The following is a 13970-nucleotide window of genomic DNA, read 5'->3' on the forward strand; positions in this document are numbered from 1 at the left end:
AGGTGAACCTAACTTTGGATCAAATTCTGACTGGTAAGAAATAATTCACTGAGACAAGGTCCTAGAAACTTGGGGAGAAATTGGACATGTAATTTTGGAGTTTATTATGGTCAAAAAAAATAACTAAAGACCAACAAGATAGGTATCTTAGACATTAGGAAAATAGATACCAAAAAGTTCAGAGAAAAACTAGGCACGATCTAATGATTAAAAATGCTAAATAAAGTGAAGATCACTCTAATTTTTGTTGTTTAGTTATTTCAGTCATGTCTGACTCATTGTGACATTTGCCATTTCTTTCTCCAGATTATTTTACAGATAAAAAAATAGACATAGATACATATGTATATATTGAAGAAAATAGGGTTAAGAAACTTGCTCAAGGTCTCAGCTAGTGAATATCTGTTGCGAGATTTGAACTCCAGAAGATCAGTCTTTCTGATTCCAAGCCCAGTATGCTATCCAATGTGCCATCTAGCTACCCTCTAAATATATAAAAGACTCTTAAAATTGAAATCTTGAACAACCCTTTTAAGGAAGAGAAAGAAAAGATGTGTGTGGTGACATAGGAAGTTCTTAAGGATCATAATTTAAGTTTTGTACAATGATAAAGGAGGGGAAAATAATAAAGGATGAATAAAATCTGGTAAGATTAGTATGAGGAATGAGAAATTCTAGTAAAAGCTAATAAATAGAAGGGTTTTTTTATGGTATTGAATAAGAAAGATAAGGAAGGGAGATTTCCAATGCTTGTGGTAAATGTAAAAAAGGAAACAAAAACAATTGAAACAAGTAACTTCTTTTTTTGTTTCGCTTTATTGAGGAGCACAATCTTCATTATAGGGAGTCAATCAAAGAAGGCTAAGAAAGAAGTTAAGGGGCAGCTAGGTGGCTCAATAGGTAGAGAGCCATGTCTAAAGAGAAGAGATCCTGGGTTCAAATCTAGCCTCAGATACTTCCTTATTGAATGATCCTGGGTAAGCCACTTAACCACAATTGCCTAGCCCACTTGAAACCAATACTTAGAATTGATTCTAAGACAGAAGAGTTTAAAAAGGGGGGGAACTAAAGCCCCTCAAAGAGTGAAGATTATAAAAATGTGGGTTATATGATTCAGCAGTCAGACTGAGTCATCAATATTTTAATGAGTTCTTCTGCAAAATGGCTGTTAAGTGGTCCAATGGGAAGAGCACTGGGCCTAAAGAAAGGAAGATCTGGCCTCACATACAGTGTGACCCAGGGCAAGTTCTCAACTCTAAAATGAGGATAATAATAGCAACTACCTCTCAGGGTTGTTAAGATCAAATGAGATAATATTTGTAAAGTCTTTAACATAGCACGTGACACGTAATGCTTATTTCCTTCCTTCTACTCCTTACCAAAGCCACTCTAATTATGCCCTTCTGATTCTGACTCAGAAGTCCGGAGGAATTGGGTTCAAATTCTATTTATTCCCGATGATTATTACTTTATGACCTAAATAAAGTCATCTCCCTGTGCCTCAGTTTCCTCATTTATAAAATTAATGAATTGGTCTGGATGGCCTCTGGGGTTCCCTCCAACCTCATGATCTAGGAATGTAGATTCCTCTGTCTCTTCCTTTAATGTGCAATCATTCCTCCTTCTTCAGTTTGTTTTATGCAAAATCTAAGGAGATTTTAGGAGTAAGTTAATGTAACATATATCTAGAAAAATAATTTGTTTGTTACAGTATGATTGATGCATGATCTGGAATAGAAAGAATCCATTAATTTCTTAAGCAGTTCTTTCCATTCTGGGATAATTCTAATTCTGATGTTTTTTTTTTTCATTTTAAACCCAAATCTGCCTTTCTGCAATTTCTATTCATTGTTATCCCTTAGGGCAAAGGCTGAACAAGTCTAATCCATCTTTCCCATGACAGTCCCACAGGTACTTGAAGGCAGCCATCATTTTCCAGAGTGAATTTTATTTCAGTCTCTCCTTTTTTATTGCTGTCTTTACACATACCTAAGACATCTCTATCCTTTTCTCTAGTCAAGCATTTCTTTTTACTCACTACCATATGCACAAACAATTCAAAATTTCTACCTCTTTTATTCTTGTTCATCCAACCTGAAAGACATTTCCCTCCCAATTCAATCCAAAAAGCATTTATTAAGTGCCTACCATATTTGACACACTATGTTAAGTAATAGCGAAACAAATAAGCCAACCAATACAACAAAACCATTTAAAAATACATTCTCTGCTCTCATTATTTCTATCTATCCTTCGAGATCCAGCTCAAAGTATACATAACTCCCTACAAAAGTAATCACCAATTATATAAGCCTATGACTACCATTGCTGAGTCCATATTGGTATCTGTGTTCCTTTTAATAGCCTTTAATACTAATATTTAATAATCTACTCCTTTTTGTTATGAAATTGCTTCTTATGTATTGGGAATATTCAATTATATTTTAAACTCCTTAAAGGAAAAGACCAGTAAATTTTGGGAAGAATTTTTTGCCACCTTAATTCCTCCCCAGATCAAGAAATAGTGGGAAGAGTGTTGATTTTTGAATTAAGAGGCCTGAATTTGAATCCTGACTGTTTTTTTTTTCTGTGTTTGTAACCTAGGGGAAACTAGTTTCTGATTTTGAATGATTTTTTTAATTTATAGAGTGAAAAGGTTAGCATAGGGTAGTATTTAGGATTCCTTTTCAGTTTTAAGTTCTATGATTTTTTATCTACTAAGGCATGCCACTCACTGGTTTGCTGGTAAATGTTTAGCAACCTGTCTCTCAACTTGATATACTCAACATATCTCATTCATAAAATAAAGATAATACTTGTTTTAACTTGGATCAAATGAGATAATAACTATGAAACACAGCACAGTGCATGGCATATGATAGGTGATTAATACATGCTTAATGTACCCCTTTCCATACTAAATAATATATATAGAATTATGATAAAATATGTTGGAAACCTTAAAATGTGTTACACTTACTATGACCCTGAAGACCATATTATAATATATTGTAGTATTTATCATTAAGTGTATGCTTTCAGTTTGGAACTAGCCCCGAAAGGCTATAAATCTATGCATATAATGTCACTACTAGGTTTATATCATAAGAGATTTTAAAAAAAGAAGAAAAGGACCTTTTGTACACAAATACTTATAGCAGCTCTTTTTGTGGTGGCAAAAATTAGAAATAGAGGGGATGCCTATCCATTGGGGAATGGCTGAAAAACTATATAATTATGAAGAAGTACTATTATACCATAAGAAATGATAAGCAGGATAATTTCAGAAAAACCTCAAAAGATTTACATGAACTGATGCAAAGTGAAGTAGGCAGAATCCAGAGAATACTATATATTGTAACAGCAACATTTTAAATTAATCAACTGTGAATGATAGCTATGTTATTCACCTCCAGGGAAAGAACTGATGGAATTTGAATACAGATTGAAGCATATCATTTTTAATTTTATTTTCTCTCTCTCTCTCTCTCTCTCTCTCTCTCTCTCTCTCTCTCTCTCTCTCTCTCTCTGTGTGTGTGTGTGTGTGTGTGTGTGTGTGTGTGTGTGAATCTCAAACCAAGGCTGTATGAGAGTTGGATAACCTCCCACAGCAGCTGGGTCAGGTCCCCTTTAAGCCCAAGGTTCTCTGCTAATAGGCCCAGGACTTGGAACCAATCCAGCCAAGACAGTTAAAAAGTCTCCAGGAAGCTGATTGAAACTCCCTGAAACCTCAAGTTGGAAATGGATAACTGGCTTGGAATGGCCTGTTCAACTTAGCTGTAATGCGGGAGAAGATCTGACTGCTATTAAGGATGGTTATTGGTAGGTAAGCAAGGCTCCAAGACTGTTCAGGCTCAAGGTTAAGCAGGGTTTATTTTTAAATAACTGTGGGAAGAAAAGGGAAGGTAGGCGAAGGAAACCATAAAACCTTGCCTAAATTGTTGATGTTGATTAATCCTGGAGCACAAGTTGATATTCCTAGGAGCAGAGTGATGAGACAGCTTTGAGGGCAAATCCCAACTCTGTTGCTTGTTGCTGAGTCCAGAGGCTGGGAAGTCCCTGGGTCAGTTGCAGTTGTTCTTGGTTGTAGCTGTTTCATTAGCTGGTATATAAGGATGTTATCTATGCCAAGGAAGTATTGAATATTTGGCTAATGATTGAATAGTTTCTACCTGCCTAACAGAATCTCCAAAAATCACCCTCAGGGCCCCAAAAAACCCCTCCTTCCTCCCTAACCCTTCAGGTGAATCAGAGAAGTGAAGTTCCCAGGAGTTTGGAGACCTCCTTTTATACCCTGCCCTTACTTGACACCCTGGCACACGGCCAGGGTGCTCTGCCAAGTTCTGTGTTCTAAAGTGTCAACTGCCAGCTTGCATCCATAGAAATATGGCTACTCATTTCTGCACATAACAGAGTGTGTGTGTGTGTGTGTGTGTGTGTGTGTGTGTGTGTGTGTGCGTGTTTTATGAATTTTCTTCCATAGTAGGACCAGTGTAGAAATATTTCATAGGATATTCATGTATAACCTAGATCAAATTGCTTACTATCTTAGGGAAAGGGGAACGAGAGAGTTTAAATCTTGAAATTAAAAAATGCGTGTCAATAATTGTTGTTACAAGTAATTTGGAAAAGATGAAATATTATATTAAAAAAGCATAAGCTCCCATCAAATGGCACCATTCTACATGTATAGAAGATCTCCTAAAAACAAACCATGCACCATTGGTGGGTCTATTGTTCAGTAACAAATGAAAGAAGATACTCTTTGGCATATGAAAAATGAAATAAAGAATTTCAACTAAAATCAACAAAATGTTCATTAAACACCTGCCAGGCTCAGTGTTAGGCTCTGGGGATAGGGAACTAAACCTGTGATTTCAGCAGAACTTTCTCTACTAATGAAGGTTGACACTTTAATCAAAATCTAAGAGGATTATTTAGAGGGTGAGAGGTTAAATGACAACTTGCCCAGGGTCCCAAAGCTAGTGTTGTCAGAGGTAGGACTTGAATTTAGGTCTTCCTTAGTCCAAATCTCTATACACTATATACATCTGTCTCTCAGGGGATATAAAGGAAGAAAAGAAAGTCTCTCCCTCAGGGAATTTATATTTTATCTGGAGGTCTATTATTCACTTCGCATTATATATGTTTCCATATGCTGATGCAGCCTTTGTCAGGGTAACAAAACCATCTTGCTTTTCTATTGTTTTATTTTCCTTATAGCCTTTTAAATAAATTATTGCCAGCTCATCAGTAAATACTATGTAGACTTTTGAGTAGACTTTTGTTATGTAAGATGGACATTACATTTTTTACTTATATATACAAGTCATCTCCATTTTACAGAAAGCTGGAGCTCAGAGAACTTAAGTGAGAGGTGCAGTATCACATTATTATTAAATGCTTTAGGAAGGATTGAACTAGACATCTTTCTGATTTCAAGACTAGTGGAGTTCAGTATGCCATTATGCCCCTTCTGTGAAAAAAAACAAAAACAAAATAAAGCACTTTTTGGGAGGTCTTGGATTGGTAATTTCATAAAAAACTCCCTCTACTAATGCACATTTATAGATGTACTGTTATACAATTTTTAATTCACCCTGTCTTGGGCACCAAAGTGTTAAGTGACTTACCCTATGCTACACAGCCAATATATTATGTCAGAGGCAACATATGAACACAGATTTTTCTAACTCAAAGGCCATGTCTCCAACCATTGCACTGACTAGCCAATAAAATTGACCCTAGAATATTCACAAAATTCATTACTTAGAATCCAAGAGCTTGATTTCTAGAGGCTTCTTCCTGCTCCATAGTCCATACAATCATTATAGGTAGTGATAAAAGATTCTAGTTAGTATTCCCATCTCCAAAGGGAACTTGATAATTGCCTACCTCTTTCTGCTTGGTTTGTGGCCAGATCTCTAGTGTCATTGTTAATTTCGTGGGATTTGGAGGCCAAGTAACAAAAACTCCAATATATCCTCTATCTTCTACTCTTTGCCAAGGTACAGTTACTTGACTTGCCACAGTCCACTGGTAAAGCCATTTTAATTTAGTGAAAGAGAATTCCTTAGATTTCATATTTAGTGCTACTCGATGATTTTTGCAAATGAAATTTACACGAGACAAAGAAAGGCAAATTTCTTACTGTAAGTTTAGTACTCAGAGTATTTTAGCAAAATTAGTTAAGAAGGTATAATGCTAATTATTATAATTAATTTTATAATTTAATTTTAATATAGTAAGGATTTGATTTTGACCCACTGATTCATTTTTGCAACTGAGTGTGAAATAAGGGGACTAGAGTAATCTAAAATATATAAAAAAACATTAAGAGACTCATACTGATCCAACATGCATAGAGCAGCAGTGGAAAATCTGAAGGGAAATGTTTAGATGATTTAAAAAATGTAAATACCAGTCCCTTAATTGGGTCACATTTCCCTACTCAGTATTAAGAGCAATGGGAAGACTTGATTAGTGAGGACACCAGAGTCTGCTTCCATTCATTACCACTTGTACTTCCTTCATCTTCATTCAAAGTTGCCTCTCCCTATTACTGGCTTGTGTGTGCTGGAAAACTGACAACAGTGCTAATGTGTTATTACAGATGGCATTTGTACCTCAGAGACAAAATGGTTTGAAAAAATGTACAATGTCTGAGGATAGAACCATAGCCAATCCCTCATTAAGCCCAATGACTTACATCGAAACCATTTTAAGAGAATGCAACTCAGCAGTGATTGTAGCTTCACCAGCCACAGAATTTCCAATCCAATAAACATTTGGTAAGCAACTACTAATTGCCAAGGGGTAGCGAGGTGGCACAGTGGACAGAATGCTAGAGTTGTAGTCAAAAAGTCATGAATTTAAATCTGGTCTCAGATACTTACTAGCTGTGGGATCCTGGGCAAGTCACTTCACCCTATTTGCCTCAGTTTCCTTATCTATAAAATGAACTGGAGAATGAAATGGCAAATTGCTCCAGGATCTTTGCAAAGAAAACCCAAAATAGGGTCAGGAAGAGATGGATATGACTGAAATGCTTGCACAAACAAAAAAGTTCTAAGCATAATGCTAATTTCCATTATGACTTCCCTAAGCTTTTGAAACCAACTAATTTCTGGCTTTTCTGTCACTTTAAGAACAGCCTGAAGTGCCATGTAATTTGAGAAAGCCTTCTAATTTGGTCTCCTTTTGCTAGAGGCAACATGGACTGGTACAGAAAGCAATGGAATCTAAGTCCTAGATCCGCTAAAAGACCTTGACTAGACCAAATTATTTTCCTTTGACATAATTTTTATGTTTTAAGTCAAGAGTTCTTCCTGACTATCTTAGAGTGAAGAGAAAAGAATGCTAAGGGTTCTCTTGGTGGAGGAAAAGGCAACAGTTTGAGTAGCCATGGCTGAAACTGTAATGGACTGCTTCTCTCCCCACCTAGCTGCCACACCTCTTAGCCTTATTCTTTGCTAATAATATTTAAATGACTTATCAGTTACACCACCCAAAAGTGAACATGGTAGGACAATTATCAAAGGGAGAAAAGAAATGAAAATTTACATGTATCACATCCATCCTATTCAAGTTGGGAAGAGAAGAGAGAAGTTATGTAGCTGTTAAGCAGGCGTATATAGCTATGGAGAGAATCATCAGCTTAGAGGTGGTAATTAAATTCATAGAACCTGCTGAGATCACTGAGTGAATAGTATAGAAGGAGAAGATAGCCCAGGATGGAACCTTGAGGGACATCTATGATTAGAGTGCATTTGGAGGAGAATTCAGCAAAGGAGATAAAGGAGTAGTCAGAGAGGTAGGAAGAAGATCAAAGAGATAGTGTCTCAAAAAATCTAGAGAGAAGAGAGTATCATGGGATGAGTAATACTGTCAAAGTCTAAAGAGAGGTCAAGGGGAATGAAGACTGAGAAAAGTTCATTGGATTTGGCAATTAGTACTCATGGAGAGATTCGTTTTGGTGGAATGATAAGGTTAGAAACCAGATTGTTAGGAGGTCAAGAAGAGAGCTGGAGGAGAGAAAGTGGCCACACCTGTTTTAGATAGCCTTTTTCTGATAGTTTAGCTAAAAAGGGAAGAAGAAAAATAGGATGCTAATTAGCAGGGATGGAAGAATGAAGTGAAAGTAGTTTTTTTTAAGGATAAGAGAGAAATGGGGATGTTTGTAGGCAGTAGAAATAAGCCAGTAGAGGAGAGACTGAAAATAAGTGAAAGAATGGGGATGACAGAGGAAACAATCTATTGGAGAAGACAGAATGGAATGGGATCACATGAAGATGTGGAAGCCTTGGTATGGAGCAAGACTTCATCATTTGAAGTATAGGTAAAGGAGGAGAGAGTGGCAGAAGGCAGCTGAGTGACAGGAGGTGAGAAAAAGGAAAGAAGAGAGATTTCGTGGCAAATTAACTTAATTTTTTTCTGTTATATACAAGGCAAGGTTCTCAGTTGAGAGAAGGGGGGTGGGGAGAAACATGCGAGGTTTGAGGAATGATAAAAATGTTTGGAAGAGCTGCCATGTAAAATGGGAGAGCGAGTTCATAAGGGGTGTTATTGTAGGATTGCTTAGCAGCAGTAAGAGCCCATTTAAGGTTATGTAACATGAATTTGTATTGGACCCAGTCAGAATGGTTGTGTGATTTTCTCCATCTTCATTGAGTACTACATATGTAGGCATGAAAGTGTGGAATTATGGGAGTGATTCAAGACTAAAACTTAGCTAGGCTTAGATATGTGATAAGAAAACTAGGGATTCAGAAGAGGAGGATGGTGTAGAATTTAACTGGTTCATAAAGGAGTCAAGATGAGAACAGAGGAGAGTAGAATGTAATAGCTTTAGAGAATGAAAGGGACAAAAGACTGGAGGTCACAGTAATGAAGAGTAGGGTTATGAAAGAGAGGTGAAAAAGCACTAGATTCCATTTGGCTAAAGGGATTTTAGAATTCTTGAACATGAAGTGGCAGATTTGTAGATGATGGAAAGACTGAAGTGAACTGTCTTTCCATGACCCAGGCTTTCACCATACTTCCTATAGTTCTTATCAAAGTCTTTGAAGAGTATTCTCTTCTCCACCTCCATTACCCACCCCACTCCATCTCTTTGAATAATCCATTTTTTTGTCTCCTTCATTAGAAAATAAGCAAAGATTGCCTTGTTTGTATTTGAATTTGCAATGTTTCTCTCATAATAAGCATATAAATGATTTATCTTTGGATATAGGGGATATTGCTTCAATGCTTTTTGACAAAAGTTTCATGAGTTTTGAAATGACACAGTGCATTTAAACTTCTCAGTCAAAAGGCAATATCCATAGACAATATAAAAATTAATCAACACCATCAATTAATAGTGCTCTTAGATTTAACGTCTAGAAATGTGATTAGCATCCTTAGGAGAAAAGAAATACAGGCATAATGTTGGGTTTTTCTCTAGTTGCCTCCATATTTATCTCAGATGAAAGTTTCTACTATGATTTATACCAGGGATAGTGAACGTTTTAAAGACCATGTGCCATGTCCCCCCTCTTATCCCAAAGAGGGGAGAAAGCATTCCCATTGGGCTGCTGAGCAGAGGGGCAGGTGAAGTGAAAAAATGTCCTCACTGTGGTGGAGAGGGGGAAGAGAGCAGCTCCCTTGAGTCCCTCCACCTTTCTAGTAGTGAACTCTGGCAGGCAATGGCTCCCATGTCCACAGAGAGGGTTCTGTGTGCCCTTTTTGGCATGTGTGCCATAGTTTTGCCATTATAAATCTATACTATGTGCATAATATAGTAAAGGGAATTACAAAGTCAGAAAACCTGTGTTCTTGCTTTTAGCTTTATACCCAACTAGCTGACTGACTTTAAGTAAATAATTTAAATTATATGCTCCTCAGTTTCCTCATTTGTTAAATTAAATTTTGGACTTGAAGGTTTAAGCAACCTATAGAACTGTGCTGTGCATAATTGAATATATTCACACATATATATTATTCCTTGGCAGAGACATTCCCTCAAAAGGTTTTTACTCCTTGTATGATCTTGGTCAAGTCACAACCTTGATGGGCCTTCATGTCTTTATGTATATAATAAAGGGACTGAATGAGATGATTTCTGACATTCTTTCTAAATCTAAATTTATGAGCCTATGATTCTAAAAGCAATTTTTAGTTTTCTCTCAGTATAATTTACCATCATGCACCCACAATGCGTGTTCTCACATGCTTTTCACATAGATATAGTTGATTTATTTCTTGAATCAATTAAGAAAATGTAAGGTCCACTAGTACACGGATTGTTTAATTTTTTTCTTTGTCTTTGGTGCCTAACAAAGTGTCTGATATATAAGAGGTGCTTAATCCTTACTGACTGAAGATGCAAGCATTTATTTTGAATTATTATCATTCTTCCTTTTTTAAAAAAAATTAAACACTTACCTTCTGTCTTAAAATCAATACTAAGTATCTGTCTCAAGACAGAAGAGTGGTAAAGGGTTAGGCAATTGGGTAGTTCTAAGAGACTTGCCTTGGGTCACACAGCTAGGAAATGTCTGAGGCTAAATTTGAATCCAGGACCTCTCATCTCTAGGTCTGGGTATCTATTCACTGATCCACCTAATTGTTCTCCATCATTCTTTCTTAATAGTCTTTCTTATTAAAAATAACAATCACATAATCTGATTCATAAGACACATATCCTTTGTTTTTGGTGGGCAATATTTTTAACTTTCATGCAGTATTTTAAAAAATTTCAGTGTCCCAGGAAATGAAAGAAGGAACCAAAATAAGGTAAGGTATTTCAATTATAGCATTAAAAATCAACTTCTGATAACATTTTAACTTATTACTTCCCTTCTCTTTGGAAAAGGCTAATATTCTTTGGCAGAATAGGAGTCTCTAATTCTATCAACAACATGTCAGTTCAGCTGCACTGAGAAGCAAAGGAATCAGAAATAGAAGACAAAATCCATCCAATATTAACAAACGCTTTGTGCCATGGAAAACAGCACACATCAGGTTTGCTGGTTTCAAGTCTGGCAAAAATAATTATGTGTAATTATAAGGATCAAAGAATCCTCCTATTTGTTATATCCTTAGCTTCATCCAAAATGATGGGCAGCTAGCTAGCACAGTAGGTAGAATTCTGGACCTGGAGTCAAGGTGACTCATGTTTCTGAATTTCAACTTGGTTTTAAATACTTAATATCTGTGTGACATTTGGCAAGTCACTTTACTCCATTTGCCTCAGTTTCCTCATGTGTAAAATGAGCTGGAGAAGAAAACTGTATCTTTGCTAAGAAAACCCCAAATGGGATCATGAAGAGCTGGACATGACTGAGAAATTACTGAACACAATCCTTGGACAAGTCATATAACTTTATTGGGCCTTGGTTTTGCTATATGTAAAGGCAAAGTTTAGCTTCCAGTTCTATGTCTATGATCCTATGATTACAAATATTTCTTGAATGGAAATAAATCATATGCATTGTTATTATTATATTGATGATTATTATATCCACATTACTCATTTATTTTATCTATTTGAGGAACTTAGTAAATTTTGCTTATGAAGATTTGTCAGTAAAATTGTTTTACCCTGAATTTTTGTGAATAAAATGATTCTAAAAAATTTAGTATGTCTGTTTTGCATCCCCAGTAGAAATCTTCACTGTAGCAACAAGCATAAGTGACATAGTTAAGTGGCATAGAGTGATAAACTGCCAGTTATCTTTGACTCTTCTAATGCAGCTATGGTTTTTCAAAAATGCTGAAGAAAACCTGTAAGACTATCACTTTTCAATAAGAAAGGAATTCTATTCGCAATATTGCTGAGTGGATAGAGAACTACCCCTGTGGTCAGGAAAAGCTGGGTTCACATTTTTAATTCCTACCTCTGCCAAATGCTGTTCTCAGTGCTCCAGGCAACTCTGTAAGGCAGAAGAGTTGTTCATAAGCATTGGTAGAGGGAATTTCCTCCTTGGGACTTCCCCAAACCAATGAAATCACAGGAATAATAAAAATGTTTTAAAAAGTCCTGAATGTGCATTGGGAATGGTTGAATAAATGGTGGTATATGGTTTTTTTTTTTTTTTGTTTGTTTGTTTTTTTTTTTTTTAATTTTAAACCCTTAACTTCTGTGTATTGACTTATAGGTGGAAGATTGGTAAGGGTAGGCAATAGGGGTCAAGTGACTTGCCCAGGGTCACACAGCTGGGAAGTGTCTGAGGCCGGATTTGAACCTAGGACCTCCAGTCTCTAGGCCTGGCTCTCAATCCACTGAGCTACCCAGCTGCCCCCGGTGGTATATGGTTTTGATAGGATATTATTGTGCTATGAGAAATGGTGAGCAAAATGGTTTCAGAAAACCTTGGGAAGATATATCTGGACTGATGCAAAGTGAAGTAAGCAGAACCAGGAGACCATTGTGCAGAGTAAAAATAATATTGCAATCATAATCAACTGAGAAAAATTTAGCTACTCTGATCAAAATACTGAGCCAACAGTCAAAGAGAATTCCAAAAGGGCCATGATAAAAAATGCTATCCAGATACTGAGAAATATCTGATTAATTTCAAGTGCAGATTAAGGATACTGCTTCTACTTTTTTTGTTCCTTGTCTTTTTGTGTGTGTATGTGTGAGCACACAACATGTATAACATGGAAATATTTCATATAACTTCATGTTTAAATGATATATTGCCTTCTCAAGGGGTAGGAGAGGAACAGGAGAGACAGTAGGGCTGGAGAGAATTTAGAACTCAAAATTTAAAAAAATATGTTAAAATTTCTTAACATGTAATTGGGAAATATTTAATGGGATAAATGAAAATATAACTTTAAAAAGTCCTGATACTTATTTTCTCATGTGGTTTGTAAATTGATTATAAGAAAAACTTTAAAGTTTCAAAAGCATTTTGAATGATTGCTATTCTGTTGAAGCAAGTTTAAAGCAGGGTTTCTTAATCTTTATCAAGTCATGAAGCACCTAAATCCTTCAGGAAAAAAATATTTTTAGATAAATAAAATAAAATATATACAACTATAAAGGAAACCACTTGTATTGAAGTACAGTTATTAAAGTATTTTTTAAAAGTTCACACCCCTCAAATTAAGAATACCCAATTTATGGGACATTAATTAATTTTTGGTGTTGTGAACTGATCCAACTGTTCTGGGGGCCAATTTGGAACTATGCCCAAAGGGCTATAAGAACTGTGCATACCCTTTGCTGTGGTAATATCACTACTGGGTTTGTCTTCTAGAAAGATAATAAAAAAGGGGTGTTGAAATAAAATTAATCTGTAGACTATTCAACAGATTTATAAGCATGTATTAGTAAAGAGAGTGAGATTGAGAGAAGTAGAAAGAGAGTTATTAGCAAAACCTTTCTACATCTGATTCTCCATTTGCTGGCTCAGGCCATGTCTGCCTCAGCTTGCCAGAGATCACCTGATGAGATAAGGAAGCAGCTCCCAGAGGAAAAAAAAACAAACAAAATGCCAGCCCAATTGGTACCAGTAGTGGCAAAGAATTGGAAATTGAGGGGATATCCATCAAGTGGGGAATAGCTGAACAAACAGTGGTACATGTTAGTGATAGAATACTATTGTGCTATAAGAAATGATAAGCAAGATGATTTCAGAAAAAGCTGCAAAGTTCTGTGGGAACAGATGCAGAGTAAAATAAGCAGAACTGGGAGAACATTGTACACAATTACAGCAATATTAGATGATGATTATCTGTGAAAAGCTGGCTCCTCTTAGCAGTGCACTGTACCTCTGAGACAATTCTGAAAGAGTTATGACAGGAGATGCTATCCATCTCCAGAGAAAGAACTGTTGGAGTCATTTTTCACATCAATGTATTTTTGGTTTTATTTTGGGTTTTGGTTATATATGACTCTGTTCTTAAAATAATGACCAATATGAAGTAAGTTTTGCATGACAATAAAAGTAAAATTTAAATTAAAAATGAATGTCCAA

General features: G+C 36.0%; 1 protein-coding gene across 2 annotated transcripts in view; it reads right to left on the reverse strand.

The window, feature by feature from the left end:
* TRPM3 (transient receptor potential cation channel subfamily M member 3) overlaps window positions 1-13970 on the reverse strand; it is a 1135309-nt gene that overhangs the window by 350510 nt on the left and 770829 nt on the right. The window lies entirely within an intron of this gene.

The sequence above is a fragment of the Gracilinanus agilis genome, chromosome 1, assembly GCF_016433145.1.
Source record: "Gracilinanus agilis isolate LMUSP501 chromosome 1, AgileGrace, whole genome shotgun sequence".
Classification (NCBI taxonomy): domain Eukaryota; kingdom Metazoa; phylum Chordata; class Mammalia; order Didelphimorphia; family Didelphidae; genus Gracilinanus; species Gracilinanus agilis.